Source organism: Vicugna pacos, chromosome 1 (assembly GCF_048564905.1).
Source record: "Vicugna pacos chromosome 1, VicPac4, whole genome shotgun sequence".
NCBI classification, from domain to species: Eukaryota; Metazoa; Chordata; class Mammalia; order Artiodactyla; family Camelidae; genus Vicugna; species Vicugna pacos.
The window spans coordinates 10,766,596-10,787,413 of NC_132987.1; the positions used below are offsets into that span (position 1 = coordinate 10,766,596).

At 39.3% G+C, this 20,818-nt stretch overlaps 1 protein-coding gene across 8 annotated transcripts in view; it reads right to left on the minus strand.

Annotated features, from left to right (window-relative positions):
- Positions 1 to 20,818, minus strand: part of THRB (thyroid hormone receptor beta) — a 382,671-nt gene that overhangs the window by 216,137 nt on the left and 145,716 nt on the right. For all 8 annotated transcript variants that reach the window (XM_031677738.2, XM_072949695.1, XM_072950281.1 and 5 more), the window contains exon 2: positions 3,642 to 3,713. The gene's annotated coding sequence lies outside the window, so the exon portion shown is untranslated. The remainder of the gene's footprint in view (positions 1 to 3,641; positions 3,714 to 20,818) is intronic.

A 20,818-nucleotide genomic window follows, 5' to 3' on the forward strand; every position in this document is an offset into this window, starting at 1 on the left:
CGTGCACATTAAGGTGCTTGTTATTTTCCTCTCTCCCAGTTTTTTAGTTGTGACGAGCCCAGTTGTACCAATAGGAAAAAGAGTTGTGAGAAGGAGAAGGAAAATATCAAGTCAGGATGTTTCCCACTTGTTCACAGCCCTTGGAAGCAGTTTAGTGGCTGAAAAGGCCCAGGTTGCTGATTTTAAAAGTCAGTGGGAAAAATATCAATAGATTGGACTTCAGGTAGTGACATTTTACTCTCATTCTCATGAATAACTGAAATCTGACTACATATATGCTACATTTTCCTAACACCCCTTGCCCTGTAGCTACATGTATTTTCACACAGGCACATTTCAAGAACATCGGCCCTAGGAGACTCATGTGCCCCAAATCACTTGATTGGAGAAGTCATACAATTTGTCTTGGTCCTTGCCATTTGGATAAATTGACTCTTAATGACTTGAAGAACTGGTGCCTTTTCAATAGACATTGAATTGAAAAAAGCAAATTCTGTTCAAACTCTTCCTACGTTGCGCAATTTCATTTCTGTTCTTGTGCACATTAAATTAAATTGGTTGGATAAAAGTCTTGCTAAATTAAATTTGATTCGACGGGGACTTTTGCATGCATGTGCGGGCCAAATGTGGTATGTGTGGGTTAAAACACGTCCTGGTTACTTAAAATGATCTTTTTACAGCTGATTCCGTTTTTCCATAGCCTCATTAGTGGTCTAAATTTTTGTTAATGTGGATCCATCTTATGAGTGAAATAGGCCTTGGCCTTTTTTTTTTTTTTGGAAATCACAGAAGTAGCAGTTAGTTCTTTCTGAAGAAAAGTCACACAGCCCTGAAGTTTGGAACGCTGGCGCACAGCCCGCCCCCTGGATCCATTCGGGGCTGGTTGAATCCACGGATGCGGAACCCAGGGAAGCGGCGGGTTGACTGTCCTACACCACTTTACCTACATGAGGGACTCGAGCATCTGGGATTTTCATATGCTGGGGGTCCTGGAACTGCTCCCCCAGATACCCAGGGACAACTGTATCTTTAAAGCCTTCCTGCTCCTGCTTCATGTGACCCTTTCTTACCATTTCCCATCACTGTCATCATTTCCTTTTCGAGAACATTCTCCTGGCTCTTCCCAGCCCAGTTTTCTCATCAGGATCTAAAATGCAGGGTTGGCCTCTGGGTCCTCTCTGCCTGGGCCTATGACCTTAGCAGTATTTCAACCCAAATCATAACCTTCCACGTTCATACCAGACTTCTAAAACGTGCACACTGAACAATTTAAGTAGAGTTGGTTCCAAGTATGTTGGGGGAAGGAAAATCATTTAAAAATTTTTTTTATTTTTTGAAGAGTGGCATTTATTTACTTTGGGGTTTTTTTAGGAAGGGTAGGTAATTAGGTTTATTTATTTATTTATTTTTAGAGGAGATACTGGGGACTGAACTCAGGACCTCGTGCACGCTAAGCATGTGCTCTACCACTGAGCTCTACCCTCCCCCAAGGAAAGTCATTTTCAAAGGGCCCAAATGCCTTAGTGCAAGGATATCAGTGGCCCTTCGGGCCCTTCGCACACTTCAGGCCTGAATTCCAACCTGTCACCAGAAGTTCCGCTCCAGCAAGATATGTGACAAGAAAACTTCCATTTTATAGGTCATAAAAAAGCATTCGGAGAAGGAACAAAAGATTTAAAAAATTATGAGCAATTTCCTGGAGTTTACCAACAGTACACGTCAAAGTCATGCACGAATCAAGCAGCGTACTTGAAACGTCTACTCTCAGAACACCAGTAAACACACTTCAGCTGCACGATGGCCTGGAAGACCCCAAAAGGGATTCAGTGCATTGTTGTCTGAAATTCTCTGAGATGTTTTTTCTGTTTTTCATAATTACTGAACCAGGAAAGGGTTGGAAAACCATCGTGGTCTCCTGTCTTCTGCAACTTTGCAGAATGACCGTAGACCCCATTCAATAAACAGCCACGTAGCTTTATGAAAGACCATCAGAATTTTCAATATTTAAAGAAGTTCTCAGTATTTTCATCTACAAATCAGCTAATATTTTGGCCTTATCCTCCTTCTTTGTTTTTATCCTTTAATGGAGGTATAGTTCACGTATAGTAAAAAGCACAGGAGAGTTCTGACAAATGCCAGGCAGCCCACACTTCTGTTGAGGTAAGTATTTCCATCACCCCAGAAAATTCTCCTGAGCCCATTCCCCGTCAACCCCTTCTCTCCATGAAGTAACCACTCTTTTAATTGTTATCGCCCGAGATTAGTCCTGCCTTCTCTAAAACTATGTAAAAAATGAATCCAGTGTACTTTTTTAGTGTCTAATGTCTCATGTTTTAAGCATCTATAAAATCACCTCTTAGTTTCCTTATCCGTAAACTGAGGGGCTTGCCCTGTAAAACTGGTGGCAAGAATTCTGAGGAGGTGTAGGAGTAGGTTACCTGAAGAGGGGGTGGTGAGGGGACCTGAGAAGTCACCTTGGTTGGGGGCGTGGAGGGAGAGAAGGCTGAAGAGTGGAATTTGGGGCAAACTTCGTGCCTTCAAACAGAACAGCTGTACTTTTGCATGTCTTACAAATCAGGTTTCATTGGAAGATTGCATTTGGGTAAAAGGTTCTTTGTAAAAAAAAAAAAAAGTTAGAGACCTGCAGGTCTAGTTGATCCTTACTGATCCTTTTCTCTGGAACATTCTATAAATTACAAATAGCGTTTCTGATATGAGAGCTGTGACTGGTCCCCTGGAGAGAGGGCTGGGAGACAGAGGCAGCCAGACTGGGGGCCCCCAGGGAGGGCCTGGGCACTGAGCCCTGTAATATTAGCACTGGTTACAATCAGATAGCGCCACCCCAGCCGAGGTGGCCGGACAATAGGCCAGAGGCCCTGGCGATGGGAGACACAAAGACAGCATTCAGAAGGCCCGACTCCCTCACCCGCCAGTGCTGCTCCAGACGCCACAGACCCTGGCCCAGCCGGAACGTCCCCTGACCGCCAGAGAGCCATTTTTCATGCTTAGCTTTTCAACTGCTAAAAATAATAAACACAGAAAGGGAAGTGTTGATACAACCTTAACGGCGGAGACAAACTGAAACTGTTGTTATAATAATATAAACAAACTTGGTTCCAAATGACATCTTCGTGCTCCCAACAGGCAGCTTGAGATTTCCAAACATCTGGGGACCAGAGGGAGGTCCGGCGGGCTGGGCTGTAGGGGAAGAGGCTCTGCCCTGCACAGGTGCTCACATCCTATCAGACTTGCTCTAACCAAGGGTGATCTCATCCTTTTGCCTTTCTTTTCTTTTTTTTTCTTCTTTTTTTAAAGCATTTTAGGACAGAGAGATTGGAGAGGACTATTGCTTCTTTATCAAGCAGTTTCCCATATAACAAATTAAAAATGGGCTCCTTTCACTCTGGCCAATTATGACTTTTCTTCCTCCAAGTGAATTCACAGCATCCTTTTCTCCACTATGTTGATTTTTGACCCATTTCATGTTCTATATTTCTCCCAAATACCTACAGAGTTCAAAACTGTGTTCAGTAACAACAGTAGCAGTGCCACAAATGAAAAGATAATTCCCATAATGTTAAAAAGCGACAATCATAAAGACCACGAATCTGCAAACAGCCAAGTCAAGCCTGGCATCTAACCTTCCGATCCATGAAATCCAGGGAGAAACTCGGCACCCACGCAGGACGGCCGACGAGAGGGGAACTGCGGATCTGGAAAAAAGGAAACACAGGAAGATAAATAGAAGTGTTTTTGTTGTTTTTTTTTAAGTTCCCCAACATTTGCTTAATCTGCCACTGCTCTTCCTTCTATGTTTAAACAGAATCTGGTTTCAGGGCTGCCTCTGATTTTGAATAGATGCAAATAGACTTAGACAAAATCTCATTCCCAAGGGAAGGTGGCTTCAGAGAAAGGGGCTTTAACATAAGGGTTGTTATAACGTATTACAGGCCTTGGACAACGTTTGTGGATCCCAAAGACCTACTTATCTGTGCACAGAACTCCGGGGTTTTGGATTCCCAGGCTGGGAAGGTGGCCAAAAGGTAATGGTGAATCTTACACATCTTAGAAATTTTGTGCTAAATAGGGGTCCAGCTGGGTGTCAGAGGGCAGTTCCCAGGCTAGGTCCTAACAAAGACCAACGTGGGTCGTGCCTCTGGCGAGACGTCAGGGTGTGTGGCTGAGAGGAAGCTAAGGAGCTGTCTGGAAGGGATCAATGCGATGATGCTGGGGACGCTTCCCACGGGTGTAAAGCGCGGAAGATACAGTCAAGCTGGCCCCAGCCTCGGTTCCTGCGGGAGATGACGTCGCCAGGTGTCTCTCTGCACAGCCAGTGAGGAGCTGTGTTTTCAGTAACTATGGTCCCACAATCGTTGTTGTGGGGAACTTAGACATCACAGAGTAGCAGAGGTTGGCGGAACAAATGTCTGGGTCCCCGCTGCTCAGAAGGGACCACTGACAACATTTTGTCCTATCAGCTTTTTTTTTCTAATTAAACAAACTAGAGCACAGGTATAATCTTCTTGACAACCTCACTCCAAGGCCAGACCATGAATTTGTTTGTATCGTTCCAGAACACAATGCTTTTTAACATTTACAAATAATATGTGTTTCCAGGACAATGAACAGTGTTTGCGTGTTTTTAATTCACCTAGGTGATCTGAGTCTGTGTACCTGTATCTGGCCTTCTACACTTCGACTCAGTGTCACGTGTGTGAGCTGGCCACTGTGACGGCAGCAGCTCGTGCCCTCTGCTGCCACACTAAGTCTCCACTCAGTCACTGCCACTCTGGCCCGGACCATCAAAGCACTTGTCCTGTCATTAAAGGGTGTGCTGGCAACGTGGATGGACCTAGGGCTGTTTGTACTAAGTGAAGTACGTCCGACTGAGAGAGACAAATACTATATGATATCACTTCTAGGTGGAATCTAAAAAAAAAATACAAATTTTGTTTACAAACCAGAAAAGGATTCACGGACATAGAAACAAACTGTGATTACTGGGGGTGGGGGAAGAGGGGCAGGGATAGCTTAGACGTTTGGGATTAATAGATACACATTACTATACATAAAATAGATAAACAACAAGTGCCTACTGTCTAGCATACGGAACTGTATTCAATTCCTTGTAATGAGCTGTAATATAAAAAAATCTGCACACATATATATATATATATGACTCTATATGTATATATATGTATAGGTGAATTAATTTGCTGTACACTTGAAACTAACATTGCAAATTGACTACACTTCAAATAAGAAATAAGAATTTTTAAAAAGTGCGTGCCGGTTGTGTGTGGGTGCGTACGTATGTGTGTATGTACGAGTTTCTTCTGCAGCTCCATCCAGAGCGTCTCAAAGTGCTGTTCTTCTGCAGTGTGGCTCCATGCAGAGTGGACACTCAGCGTGTTAAAGGCAAAACGGATTTGTTAAAAATTGACTGGCTTATTATTAATTTTCCTTTTATTTTTTAAATTTATTTTTCATTTTTTAAAATGTTTTTCCTTTTTTTCCCCCTCCCCCACCCCTTCCTTTTAAAACAACATTCAGGAAGACTTTGGGCTTGTACTGATCTATTTTCTTCCAAATCTCTCTCCATTTGCTTTTGTCATAAATCTTCAAATCCCAAGTGTGTCGATATCATCTCATTGTTTGCTAGACAACCAGAAACTCTGATCGTGAGATTGAAGACCACGGCCTTTAAGAAGCACATTCTAAAAGCGTTCTCAAAGACCATGTTGGCAAGGCCAGGAAGAGGCTTGTGTTTGTAACTGCTGTGGCTTTAGGGTGACAATGAGGAGATATACACCACTACCCTTGACACTAATATCTAAAAACAAACAGTGCCTTTGTATGAAAAACAATGCTGAACCGCAGTATACTTTTTGAGGGTGCAATTCTGATTAAGACTTTGAAGACTGTATGTGAACCTGACTCTGTGAAAACCACCTAAACATTCTCACCTCATAATTAATAATAATGAGAATTTTAATATAACACTTCTGAAACACATCTTGTAGGCAGGTTAGGCTAATCCTCTTACCTAATTCCACTTAGTTTAATCCTCACACTGATCAGATGAGGTAGGTATTATTAATAACCCCATTGCTCAGATGAGGAAAGGAGAGGCAAAGAAGGTTCCAAATTTTGCCCAAACAGTGAAAAACAGGCTAGCCAGGAATCTCGCTCCAGCAGTAGGTGGTCAGAGGCCTCATTCTGAATGACTGAGAACAGGCTCAGGTTTCAAGATAAAACTGCAGAGACGAAAACTGAAAAACAGTGTCACTGAAGTGGCTTCCAAGTTTTTCTGTAATACAAACAGACAGCATCTCTTTCATGGTGTGGCTCAAACCAAATTAGAGTTCTCCGCGGAGACAAATTCAAAGTGATTTCCTGGTGATGAAGGAAATTTAAAGTAGCAAGGTCAAGCCCCAGACCTTTCCAACTTAAACATCCCCATTTTTAATTCTTCGTCTCTTTAGAAAACAGGGATCTGTGAATTTGCTCGTGGCTCAAAGGAGGTGGCCTGGTTTGTTGACACAAAATTCAAGGCAAAAATGAGAATCGCTCCCTGGGACAACTTTAGCCCAAAATGTGTGTTCTTTACACATTTTTAATTGGGACACAAATATATTAACAGTGTGGTTATTTTGTACTTTCAAAATTCTGTTTTGTAACTGATTCATATTTATATTTGGAATACATTTATTTCTGGGCATGAAGCAGTTCATTTTGTTAAGCCATCTGACCTGAGGTAAGGTTGGCACCATTTCCCAGGACTGCTCCCAATTAATGCAAATTGAAGGTTAAAGTATAAATAAAGTCCCTTTAACTCGGTTTATTAATATGTTATTTATAAATGACTCTTTACTCGGTCTATTTTTTTTTTCAGTCTGTAACTATGTACAAATGAACTCTACAGAACAAACTAGCAAATACATAACGTGTATTTTATTGCAAAGTTTTCATTTAAGAAGAGTTACTATGATGGCAAAAATTTAATGTCATCGTTCTATTTCTTTGGTCTCAGGTCTCTCATCAAATTCTCTGGAGCCTGGGATAGACTGATTGCATTGCATTCACTTCCTACAACTTCAGCCCCCCTGGCAACTACCCTTTTGCCATGTAACTTCGCAGTTCCTCTCACTAAAGAGGTGGAGTCGATTTCCTTGCCCTCTTTGATGCAGCTTTTGGTCACATGACTTGCTTTAGCCAATGAACTGTTAGCAGGTATGCCGCATGTTGAAGTTTGAAAAAGTTCTTGTTATGTTTCTGTGTCTTCTTTGCTCCTCTAACTGCCATGAGGACATGCCTGGACTAGCTTGTCATGGCTCAGAAACGTGGAATGGCATTGACTCATGTCTCAGCCACCACTGTCCTACATCAGCCTACGGTAGCCAAGCCCCACACATATTAATCAGCCCAGGCAAGCTGGGCAGAGACACCCAGCTGACCCACTGCTGGACGCAGATGTATGAGTGTGTCCAGCTGGAACTCAAAGAACCACCCAGCCAATCCTCAGACTCATGAACTTATAAGTGCCAACTATTTCAAACCATTGAATTTTTTTTTAATTGCAGTATAGTCAGCTTACAATGTTGTGTCAATTTCTGGTGTACAGCATAATATTCAGTCATACCTATACATACATATATTTGTTTTCATATTTTTTCATTGTTTAAGTTACTACAAGATATTGAATATAGTTTTCCCTGTGCTATACAGTATGAACTTGTTGTTTATCTGTTCTGTATATATATCAGTTAGTATTTGCAAATCTCTAACTCTCAATTTATCCCTCCCACTCCTTCCCCCCCTGGTAACCATAAGTTTGTTCTCTATGTTGAGTCTGTTTCTGTTTTGCAGATAAGTTCATTCATGTCTTTTTTCTTTTTTTAGATTCTACATATGAGTCTTATATGGTATTTTTCTTTCTCTTTCTGGCTTATTTCACTTAGACTGACGATCTCCAGGTCCATCTATGTTGCTGCAAATGGCATTACTTTACTCTCTTTTTTGTAGCCGAGTAATATTCCACTGTATAAATATACCATGACTTCTTTATCCAGTCATCTGTCATCTGATGAACATTTAGGCTGCTTCCATGTCTTGACTATTGTAAATAGTGCTGCTATGGACATTTTCGAATTAGCGCTCCCTCTGGATACATGCCCAGGAGTGGGATTGCTACATCGTATGGTAACTCTATTTTTAGTTTTGGACAAACCATTGAGTTTTGAGGTAATTCATTACTCCTCCAAGTCACGCCATGCAATGTGACTGTGCACTAGATACAACTGATGCAGGACCTACCACTGGTTCACCCAAAAGACAGATGCCCACATAGAAGAGAGTTTAAAATTACATAATAAAATTCATCAAATAGCCACCAAATGCCAGCTGTTTCAGTCAGGTTCAACCAGGAAAACATAGAGTGATCTAAGTATTTAAACAGAAGGACTATAGTGCCAGGAACTGATTGCCCAGGAGAAGGAAAGCTGTGAAGGCAAACGGGAGACTGAGGCATCTGGGAGCTCAGTACTGCGGAGAATCCCTGAGCTACAGGAACAACAAGCATGGATGTGTTGATGCTGGAGCCCAGGGGCCAGGGTCTGCCCCCTGCCACTGCCTCTGCAGAAGCTGAATGCTCCAACGGCCTCCCTGGTAGGTTTTGCATCCCCAGAGGAGACGCAGCTGTTATTAGAGAGCCTGCCTGGGGCAGAGAGTGTGAGAAAGGAACGGCCCAGTTTCCCACTCTGCCTTCAGTCTCCTTTTCTCCTTCCAGGGCCACCCAGATGGAGGCCCCTTGACTCCAGAACCTGGACAGCCCAGCCCTTGATGGCAACCTTTCAGTCACACAGGGGATGGGCAGGGAAGGGATCTGAGGGCAGACAGGCAAACCCACCACCAGGATGGATGAGACACCACACAAGGTGCTGAGAGCTCCGCCTGCACAAATAACTGAGAACCAGAACACACCCTGGGCTTGAAGTTTAGAAAATCCATCAGCAGGTGGAAGTGAGGGAAAGGGTGTGCAGGTAGCAGCAACCGTGGGACCAGAGTACAGGCAGTACTGAGGGAAACAGCAAGTGTTCTGCTCAGGCTCAGAAGGCTGTGTACTTGGGAGGAGGGTTCAGTGAGGCTGCAAGAGCGGGCTTGGAGAGTGTGGATCCCAGTCCAAGCACACTGGGCTTCCTCCTGTTCTGAAGGCAACGAGAACTGAACAGGTCCTGAGCAGAGAGTGGTATGATTCGAACTGTGCATTAGAAATATTACTCTGATAAAAGCTTGAGGGGTTGACGGGAGGGAGACAGCTAGACCAGGGATCTGTAATCAAGCGTAGATCTCAGGGAATTAATTCACAGCCCTCCTGAGCAAACTGGCAGGAGTCTGTGTAAGATTCAGTTTTCTGAGAGATGGTCCATTGCTTTCCGTAGGTTTTTGATGGAGCTCATGACCTCTTACCCGATCCAACAATTCTAAGCACCAGAAGCAGGGGAGCGATCTAGAGAGCTCCTATACTAATTCTTTTAATGAGGATCAAAAACAAAACAGGGGCAGTGGGAATGGAAAGGAGGAAACAGATAAACATTTGTAAGGCACTATCTGAAATAATCTCCATGAATGTGAACAGAAATGAAACAAGAGCAAGAGATACTAAAAGGTTTAATTCTGTTAAATGAAGTATAATGTATACAAATACTGAATCACTCTGTTGATCACCTGAAACTGATATAAGATTGCAAAGCAACTTTACTTCAATTAAAAAAAATGTACAGGAAAAAAAAAGTAAAAGGTTTAATGTTGGGCTACATCTGTCTACTATTCCCTTCCTTCACCCTAAAATGGAGAAAGTAACTCATGTTTCCAAGATACCATAAGATTTACTGAATTGAAAAGTTCCAAGATAAACACATGGCTTAATGTCACCATCGGCCCCTTCCCATGCTCGTCAAGGATACTTACTAATTCAACGCAAACTTCCCTTACTGCCAAGTCCAATGCCAATCTCCAAACCCCTATCAAATAGCACCCCAGGAAGCCACTGTCTTTCTCTAGGGCGACTGTGTTTATTGATTGTACTGACTGCTCTTTGGTTTCATAAGGATGAAGTACCAATGAATGGATGCTCTCGGCAGAAGGTAGGTATTGTATATAATTGGGCCCACCCTCTAGATCTTACCCTAGTTCATGAGTCCTCTTAGTGTTAACTCAGAGCAATTAATACAGATTTGAATTAATCTGAATTAGGAGGAAAACTGCATACATGAAATCTTATTCTATTATCAAATTATCAGGTTAAGTTTTTAAATCACCACATCACGTCATCACAATCCACCATTAGTGAGTTCATTGTCTGGCAAAGTCTTAACTTCAGTCACAGGCAAGCTAGATGTACAGTGTCACCATGAGTCATCTTTTAGTCAGAGTATGATGATGCTTGGGTTGGTATTTGAATGCCACCATGGTCGTTTTCTGACTTGGGGTGCTTTCCATGTGACATTTGAAAAGAGTTGCTTCCTATACAGGATCATAATACAGACAGATTCTGATAAGCCAAGTTTTTTTTGACTTGTTTTGATCAGCAAGAAGATAACTGCTGTCCCTAACAATACAAAGATTTTCCGTTCACCTCAACCTCAGACCCCAAAGTTTGATCTGTTCAATTCCAGAGAAACAACTTTTGAAAAATTGTCTGTATTCAAAAATACTCCCAGAAAGAAGAAAAAGAAATCTCTAAGGTAAAAAAATTCCCAGCAGTAATTATTTGACCAAGACCCACAATAAGAAGTTTGTTTTAGTCCATAACACATGTCCATATATTTAGATGTGTGTATGTGTATCTAACTAAAACAAAATTCCATAAGACACTATTCTTGCTCATGTGACGTACTCGGATATTTTCCATTCCATTCAACACTACTGTATTCTATTCTTTTTTATATACTCTTTCATTTAAAAAAAAGGTGAGTAATAACCTGCTAAATTGATTCTATTATCCACTAATAGGGCCCAAGCCACAGTTTGAAAAGTGCTCCAGTAGCAAAATAGCTAAAGTACTCGGACTTTATTCACCAATGTAAACATATCCACAAAAGACCAATCTTGTGCAATTTAGCAGAGAGAAAAATCTCTTGGCGCTCTCTCTAGTATCCTGGATGAAGCCAAGGTTTGCTGAGCCAACCTTTGTACTTCGTGGTTGACAATGACCAAACACTGAAAGGCAGAGATCAAATCCTCAGTCTCCTTCTCAACACAGCTCTTCCGCTGGGTAATTTATACCGTGCAAGTATCAAGCTATTCAGTTCTGCTGTCACTTACTGTTCTTTTTCCAACAGCAATGGAAACACAGGATCAGTTTACTGTCTTCTCTCTTTGGTAGAATTAGATTATTCTCTCTCCTGCCCCTTTGAACAAAGATGGCATTCATCCCTCTGAAGAACCACCCCCGGGGGATCTGCAAACAAAGCATGGCAGGGAAACCGCTACCCATGAGGAGCAATAGCAGAGGATGTCCGTCCGGATTACAGACCAGAGCGAACTTCGTAATGATTCCTTTGACTGACTGCATACAGTTGGAAATTGGAGCAACATAATTAACTGGAAAAACAAACATTTAAAGACTTTATAGCTCCAAAGTCAATGGTACCTACCCAAACAAGGTTACTTACTAAAAAATTAAAACTTTTCCCTCTCTCTAAAAGGAAAAGTAAAATGAACAGATGGTACAGAATCATCCTGTCAGAGTATCTTTGGAGGCTTTCTTGTGAGTACTCTGGTACTGGAATATTCTTTCTCACCTGTGACTTTTTGACATTCATCCACTTTAATGTGTACCTTCCCCACGCCTCTACTCGCCCAGCTAGTAAAACATTAGTGAGTGTATCATTCACGTTCTTTTATTCAGCATCTCTTCTTCCCAGAAATTATCTTACATAAATGATGATAGCTATATCCAAAGCCTCTTCAGTGACAAAGATGCTCCTGGGGTGGTATCCATGGTGGCAAAGGGCTCAGAGATGGACAATTAATTGCTAAAGATCGTCATCTTTGGGTGGCTAGGTTCCTGTGATTTACATTTTATTCTGTATACTTACCTACATTTTCCAAATTTCCCAAAACAAAAATAAGACAAAGGAATTGAAAGGAACACAGCTGTGCTTGTACTTGCTGCTGAGACACTGGGGAACCTCCGGGTAGATCTTCACCAGGCCAAAGGCTGCCCAAGTGTGATCACGCCCTGAGACACACTTTAGGGATCTCTAGGGTCCATGTCAGGTTCCTCAATGGTAAAATGGGGACAGTAATAATACCTAATTCACAGAGCTGTGAGAGGATTAAGTTAAAGTAATTAAATACTGAAATGTGTAAAGTGTTTAGAACAGAACCTGGCATGTATAAGCATGATGAAAGTGTCACTGTTATTTTTACGGTGACCCAGGAAACTGGAAGATATTTACCTAGCTCTATACTGAACCCAGTGCAAAGGCCCAGGAAAAGGTGGGTTTGTTCCAAGGGCCCTCAAAGTAAAGCTCTGCACTTCGAGAATCAAAATGGAGCATAAAGTAACTTTGGGAGTAACGGATCTGCCCACTATGTAGATGGTGGTGCTGTTTTAACAGTGTATATGTATGTCAAAATTTACCAAGTCGAGTATTTTAAATGCATTTAGTTAATCTTATATCAAGGACACCTCAATAAGGCTGTTTAAAAATGAAGATGAAATGAAACCTTTTCAGACAAGCGATGATAAGAGAATTTTCACTAGCAGATCAACACTAAAAGAATATTAAAGAGCTGTACTTCAGGTGGAAGGAAGAAGATCCAGACCGGAACTTGGAAACACAGAAAGGAATGATGAGCAACTGAAGTGATAAATATGTAGCAAGTCTAAACAAATATTAACTGTTCAAAACAATAATTGTAATGTCATGTAGTTTTAAAGTGTATGTAAATTTAAAAATGTAAGCAATAATAAAAGGGTAGGAGTAGTAAATAGAATTAAAATGCTCTAAGTCTGTTGCATTTTCTGGAAAGTAGTCAAAATCCTAACTTGTGTAATATCCTAATAAATTAATGGTACAATTTTAATTTCAGGGTAAGCATTAAAAGACAGTAAAAGAATATATGACTAAAAACTCAATTAAGCAAAATACTTCATTAATTCAAAATAAGGAAACAAAGAAGAAGAAAAGAAACACTGAACAGTTGGGGCAAAAAAAATCAAATTGCAATATCATAGATTATAATCCAAATAATAATAGTAATTGCATAAAATATAAATAGACTAAACACTAATATAGTTGCACTAAATTTTTTTTAAATCCCAGTTAAGCGTTGCTTAAATGAGACACATTTTGGATACAAGAACACCAAATTTGAAAGAATAATAGGATTGGAAAAAATACATATAAATTATACTAATATCAGACACAGTGAACTTAATGATAAGAGATATTGCAAGAAGTAAAAAGGGATATTTCATAATGACAGAAGAATCAATCCATAGGAAGACGTAACAATTCTAAATCTGAAGGTACCTAATAACACAGTTCCCAAATACATGAAGTCATCATTGTTACAACTAAAAAAAAGAAGTAAACACATCCACTGTCAGTGTGGGGGATTTTGACGAACCTCCCTCAGTAACTAGTAGAACAGTTAACTGAGTTAGGATTTAGATCTGTATAACGTGATTAACAAATGTGACTTACTCTATTTAGAACACTGTGACCAACAGCTACAGAATATACAGATGGTACACTGGCCATTCGCCAAAATTTACCATGTCCTGGGCAACAAATAAGTATGGAAAAATTTTGAAGATCAAAAATCATATATAATATGTTCTCCAACCACAGTGGAATGAAGCTAGAAATCAATAATAAAACAGTAACTAAAAATACACAAATGTTTGAAGTTAAGCAATATATTTTTAATTACCCCATGTGTTAAGGTCAAAGCACAATGAAAATTAGACAATATTATGAACTGAAATATGAAGAAAATGTGGCATAGCAAAATGTGTGAGATGCAGGTAAAAGCGTGATGAGAGGGAAATTTATGTAAGTAAATGAATCTGACACCTAAGTATCTATCTCAAGAAGTCCTAAAAATAACATCAAATTAAAGTCAACAAAAGTGGAAAGAAGAAAATAGTAATTAGAAGTTAATGACGTAGAAAACACTGAGTTGAAGGAAATAACCCAAGATGAAAGTTTCTTCTTGGAAAATAGTAATAAAATCTATAAGCCTGTAGCCAGATTAATCAAGAAAGGCAAAGAGGAGTCAAAAGTTACAAATATGGAATGAAAAAGGGAAATCGTTATAGATTCTACAGACACTAAAAAGATAAGAGGATTTTTAAACACTTTATGGCCGTACTTGAAGATGTTGATGAAATGGTTTAACCCACCCAAAAATATTTACCAAAATAGGAAAAAATAATACAAATGTGACTAGTCCTATATCCATTAAAAAACTAATTTTGTACTTAAAAATGTCCTCACAAAATATTCTCCAGGGCTAAACTGCTTTACTGGTGAGTTTCATCAAACACTTAGGGGAGAATCACACCAGTCTCACATTGTTCTTTCAGAATATAGGAAAAAAGGGATCATGTCATAACTCATTACATGAAATTTTATGAGGCCAGCGTCACCTTGTTCCCATAATTGAACAAGACATTACAAGAACAGAAAATTACAAACTAAAATCTTTTATGAACTTAGGATAAAAATTCTAAACAAAGTATTAACAAACTGAGTCCTGAGACATTTTCAAAAGGATAACACATTATGAGAAAGAGAGATTTATTCTAAAAATAGAGGGTTGGTTTTAATATTGGAAAATTAATCAATGTAAAGCATCCTACTAACAGAAAAATGAGAAAAAAGCACATAATGATTTCAATGGATGCAGAAAAAACATTTGATATTCAAATCTCTTTACTGTAAAAATTCTTAGCAAACTGGAATTGGAAGGAAACTTTCTCGGTCTGATAAAACCCTTCAACAAATATTATATGATGAATATTGAAAACTTCCCTCTTAGATTAGGAAAAAGTCAAGGTTACCTCTATAACCATCTATATTTAATACCATATCAGAGGTCCTAGCCACTGATATAAGAAAAAAAAACTGAAAAAAAAGAAATAAATTCATATTTATTCACCAACATCATAACTGTATAGAGAAAAGCTAAAATAATCTACACAGAAATTATTAAAAGTAGTAAGTGAATTTAGCTAGGTCACTGTATATATAAGATAAGTATACAAAATTCAATTGAAATGCTATATACCAATAACAAACAATCAGGAAATAAAATTTACTAAATTATAACACCTTTTTAGCATAAAAATATAAAATACCTTAAAAAGAAATCTAAACAATGGTATGTAAGACCTTTACACAGGAAACCACCTAATCTTACTAAAAATAAAGTGGAAGGCAAGAATGTATGATTACAGATTGGAAGAATCAATATTGTAAAGACGTCAATCCTTCCCAAATTATTATAGATTCAATATAATCCCTACCAAAATTGCACAAGTATTTTTTAGTGGAAGTTAGTAAACTGATTCTGAAATCTACATGGAAAGCAATGAATCAAGAATAGTTAAGGCAACACTGAAGAAGAACATGAGTGGATGCTGCACCACCAGTTAAAGTAGTATAAATCAACATTAATTAATAGTGTAAGCCATTGATACAAGGATAAACAAATAGATCAAGAGAACTCAACAGAGAGTCCAGAAACAAACCATCCCATATACTATCATTGATCATAAAAGGTGACACTGCATTGCAGTGAGAAAAAGGTAGAGTTTTGAGTAAATGGTGGTGGGTCAACTTCACATGATTCAGAAAAAGATGGAGAGTTGGTCTAAATGTGAAAGGAGCATAGGTGAATATGTTAATGATTTTAGGGTAAGCAAAGCTTTCCTTAAACAGAACACAAGGAGCACTAACAGTAGAGGAAAAACAAAACAAAGGAAAGAAGAAACAAAGAAAAAAGGAAATACATAGCAATAAAGAAAAAGTTAAAAATTATGTTAAATTAGGAATTTCTGTTCACCATTATGAGTGAAAAGTACAAAATAATATTTGCAATATACATGGCTGACAAAGGAATAATTTCAGAATACATATAGAACTCTGCTAAAGCAATAAGAAAAAGACAATAACCCAATTAAAAACGGCCAAAAGACTTGGATAACCTCACATGAGAGAATATTTAAGCGCAAACAAACATATATAAAAGAGCTCAATCTCATTATTTATCAGGTAGACGCAAATTAAAAACACAAGGAGTTATCTGTACACACCCACACCACCCCCAGATAGCTAATGTGAAAAATACTGCCAACACCTAGTGTTGGAGAAGATATGGAGAAACTGGAACTCTCATATATTGCTCCTGGGAGTATAAACACTGACTGTTCATAGTATCTCTTGAAGTTGAATACACACACACACACACACGTATGTATATATTTAGGAATCAGCAATTTCATCTTCAAATCCATCAGAAATATGTTTACATGTTCTCCCAAAGACCTGAACAAAAATTCCATAGCTGCACTTTTTAATCATTAGCCAAAGCTGGAAACAATTAAAATATTCATCATCAGTAGAATGGATATATGCATACAATGGAATATAAGTCAACAGTGATGGAAAAGTGATGAAAAAGTCTCACAAACACAATATTGAGAACTCAGGAGAGTTCAGTGTTTTGGGGGAGATACTGAAGGGGGCATGAGGAGATCTCCTCCTTCCTGTCAATGCTCCATTTCCTGATCTAAATGGGTGTTTGTTTATGTTTGGTGAAAATTTTATCAAGCTGTGTACTAATGACTTGTAGACATAGCAACCATCTTAGTTAGTAACCACCATTTTTAATGGAGCAGATGTCTGTGTTTTACTGTACGTTTTAATGGAATGGATGTATATTTTGCCTCAAAAAATGAATTTATTTATAAAACTTTAAGAAATATCACATGCTTCCCACTTAGCATTCATAAGAACATGGACAACCATGGTAAGGAACTGTCACAGGACCTAAGGTACCCATCAGGGTGAATTTCAGACATCTTCTAGAGTCTAGAGGATGCTGTCATTTACATGGGGCAGAGGAGGGAGGAAGGCTGAAAGAAACAGCCTTAAATTACTAGCGTTTTATGTAAAGAGGTTGTTTAGCATGTTTTCATTTTTCTCGTTGTGAAGAATAGCAAAAACTTTTTTTTTCTTGTGCACTGACATAGGAGATGAGCAGTAAAAATTGTATAATGTTTCCTCTCTTCCCATTGGCTTCTAGAAAACTCAGCCCTAAATGTGTACATACCTGCAGGTCAGTAAGAAATACATTTTATATCATCACCCGATATACAAACACACACATAAATTTGAAACATACATTTTAGTAAATAATACTTTTACTTGGTGCAATGCTTTCTGATTCTTTCTATTAAATTAAAATGATGGTTACTCAAGATGATTTCACGGGCCATTAACATGTTGCAACTAACTTTGAAAAACGTGTTCCAGAGCCCTGGCAAATATCAGGCACTCCGTAAAAAGTTATTGAATGTATAATGGTATATATATGCATATTAACCTAATCTCCAGATCATTATTAGCGTCTATCTTTGCTTTCCTTTGCTTCTTGCTTTTTCTTTTCCTTCCTTTTCTAATTTATGTTAACTTATTATAGTACCTGTATCTTTATAAGTTGTCATAATCCTATCCAGAACAAACCTTCAAGAAATGCTTTCAAAGTCACATGATAAATCAGCCAGCGCAGAGCCAGGAGAGAAAAGGTCCTCCCAACGTCTACGAGAGACACTTCCTGTCCCACCACCGTAACAGTGTCTGCAGCACTAGAGCAGATGGCGACAGCGACCGAGTGACGGGAGCTCGCCTCTAACCTCACCAGGAACAATATACACTCCTGCTTTCCATGAAGTTCTCTTGCATTTCCGACAGCTGGGAGAGAGCGAGCCAGCTCATTCTGAGAAACACAAAGACACTTTGTGAAAGAGGAATAAAGGGTTCTACAATTGACAATGAAGAACGGTGTGAGCATCTCCGTGCATCTCTGTGATAAAGGCGTTCATGGTGTTGAGTTTCCTTTATCTCTCCTTTCAGGGTGTAAAGTCTTTCTCAGGTCATTGAAATGGTGTGTCTACAGAAGAACTAGCAAACATGTTGGAAGGAACCAGTCCAGGCATGTAAGAATAAACCTTATCTTTCTAACACAGGAACAAATTTCACCTGAATGAAACTTTTATTTTAAAACGTTCTCTCAGGTCCTATCCGACAAAATTTCCCCTAGAAAAGGTTCTTGGATCATTTCTGGGCAAGTTGCCATCCTGGCTTATCTTCCGTGTCCAAAGAAAGGAAAATGTTTTGGGCCAAACACCATGGTCCAGTTTGGTGATGCTGTTTTTGTGAGGATAAGGTTGTGGGCTAAAGAGGGATGTAAACATGACTGGTCATTCCTTTAGCAAAAAAGGATCACGATGGATCAGTTCTTTCCAGGGACGTGTAGCCTAGCTAGGCTGTGTTTCTGCTTTAGCTCCAAGAGATCACGGATGCTCCCAAGGAAATAACCAAAAATGCAGACCAAGATTTGAATGCACAGACATCTACACAAGTATTTGCCTTAGTAGCATGAAGTCAGATGCAGTCTATAAGTTCCAAACTGGGGGAACACTTTTAAAAAGGAATTGTGCAGCCATTAAAATTAATACTTACAAATCACAATGTGAGAAATAACCACAGCGAAATGTTAAATGTAAAAAAACAGGATGAAAACCTATATATATACAAAATACGAATTCAACCATTTTTAAGCACATATATATTATACTTGCATAGAAAAAGGTTGGGAAGAAACACTCCAAACTGTTAAGAGGAGCTACAAACACTGGCTAGTGAAATCAAAAGTGAACACTAATTATCTTTTATTATTCTTTTCTTTTTTCCCCTCCAAATTTCCACTGTAGGCAGGGATTGATTTTAGAAAAAGGCTATTGTACAAAATGTAGTGATGTACTTCTTTATAACTTCTAGTTTGTTCATTCACTGATTTATAGATATCTGGAAACTTTATCCATTTTTTTTTAATGACAACTTGAGGAGTTAAGTTTCTAACTTAACACGGAGAATAAGAAGACTGGGTGCATTACTGAATCTTATGCAAAGAAATTTTATGCAAAGAAAAGGAAAAGTGAAACTTGGGTTCTTATCCCCTAAACATATTTGCATGAAGGACGACCAGCTTAAAAAAAATCCCTCTTTCTCTAATACAGCTATTTTTCATGTGGGTTCTGTGGACTCATGTAACACTGTAGCTTATAAATAATGCTAAAGGCTTAGATGACCTATCTGAAGGCCCACACGCTTAGTGTGAATGTCACCCATGCTCATGAGTCCCCTTGGCATGATTTCCCCGTCCTACAGCAACTAGCGTCGTCCCGCTGGCCACAGGCAAAAGCGAGCAACAGAGTAATCTCTGCAGCTACTTGAAAAGGAAATGAAGGTGGTACAAAGAGGCTGCCGGTCTCAGGCTGGAACCATAGGAGAGTCACAGTTCAGTTAGTAGTCATACCAGGTCAGGATGGTTTACCACCGATGGCTGACTGGTTCACTGGCAGATTCAGGGAGGAAAAAAATAGGCGAATCTGTTCTATCAGTCATTTCTCTGACTTTGTCTATTTGACAGACATTTCCACGTGGGATAAAAGAAAACTCTAAGACCTTGCTACTAGCAAGCCACCTAACTGATTAAGGAATTTTTTTAATCCCTTAATTTAAGTAAAACAAAATCTAAAAAAGCAAGTCCATAAAGCAAATTGTAAATACTGAGACTTTGGTGACAAAGACACCTCAATCTCTTGCTAAACTCTGCTAGATTTTGGAAAACAATTCCTTAGTATTGTGGATGGGTACACGACCTGTAGTTTGGCAGTCTTATGCCCTACCCTCTGTTAAGGTTTCTAAATAAAGAATCTTTATTTTTAATTACCAAAAGGTTCACTGTATTTATTTTTTCTTTCCTAATGGAAGTGTAGTCAATTTACAATGTTAGTTTCAGGTGTACAGCAAAGTGATTCAGTTCTACATATACATACATATATATCTTAAAGGAACTTCAGACATCATCACAAATTGCAATATAAACTCATCTATTTTGGGAAAACATGAGGCATAGAGAGTCACTAGGACCTACCCGTTGGGTCTTCTGGTCTATCATGGGAAGGCAAACTTTTCAGCACCTCAGGACCCTCTCCAGTGCTCAGGCTGAGACACTTACTACTGACTTTGAAACAGACGCTTGGGCCATGAGAGAAAAGGGAGGTTGGACGGAAGAGAAGAGGGGGGCCACGCTTGTGTTCTGTCTGGTTTTCTGCTCTCAGGGAAGGGGTTTCAGTGTCAACCTGTGAGTAAAAGTGCAGAAAGCCAAACCTCCAGGTTTGATAAGAGCTTTGGGTTTGGAAACAAGATTACGAATGATCGCCTGAGACTGTGAAGACTTTCCTGAGCAATCCCGCATCCCCAGGCCCACCCCAGGCAGCGCCAGTCTGGAAGCTCTGGCTGGTTCTCAGTGACTCTAAAGGGAAGAGCTCACAGAAGGCTCAGAATCTAAGGGTGAAGCGTTTCTCCATAAGTCCTCACTGGCATAAATAAATCCATGAATACATCAATAGGAGAGAAACGAACGTTCTTTCTCAGAGTAGAATGCCAGCCAATAAACACAGAAGGAACAATGCAGTCAGAAAACCATCAATGGATGTTAAAACTAGTGG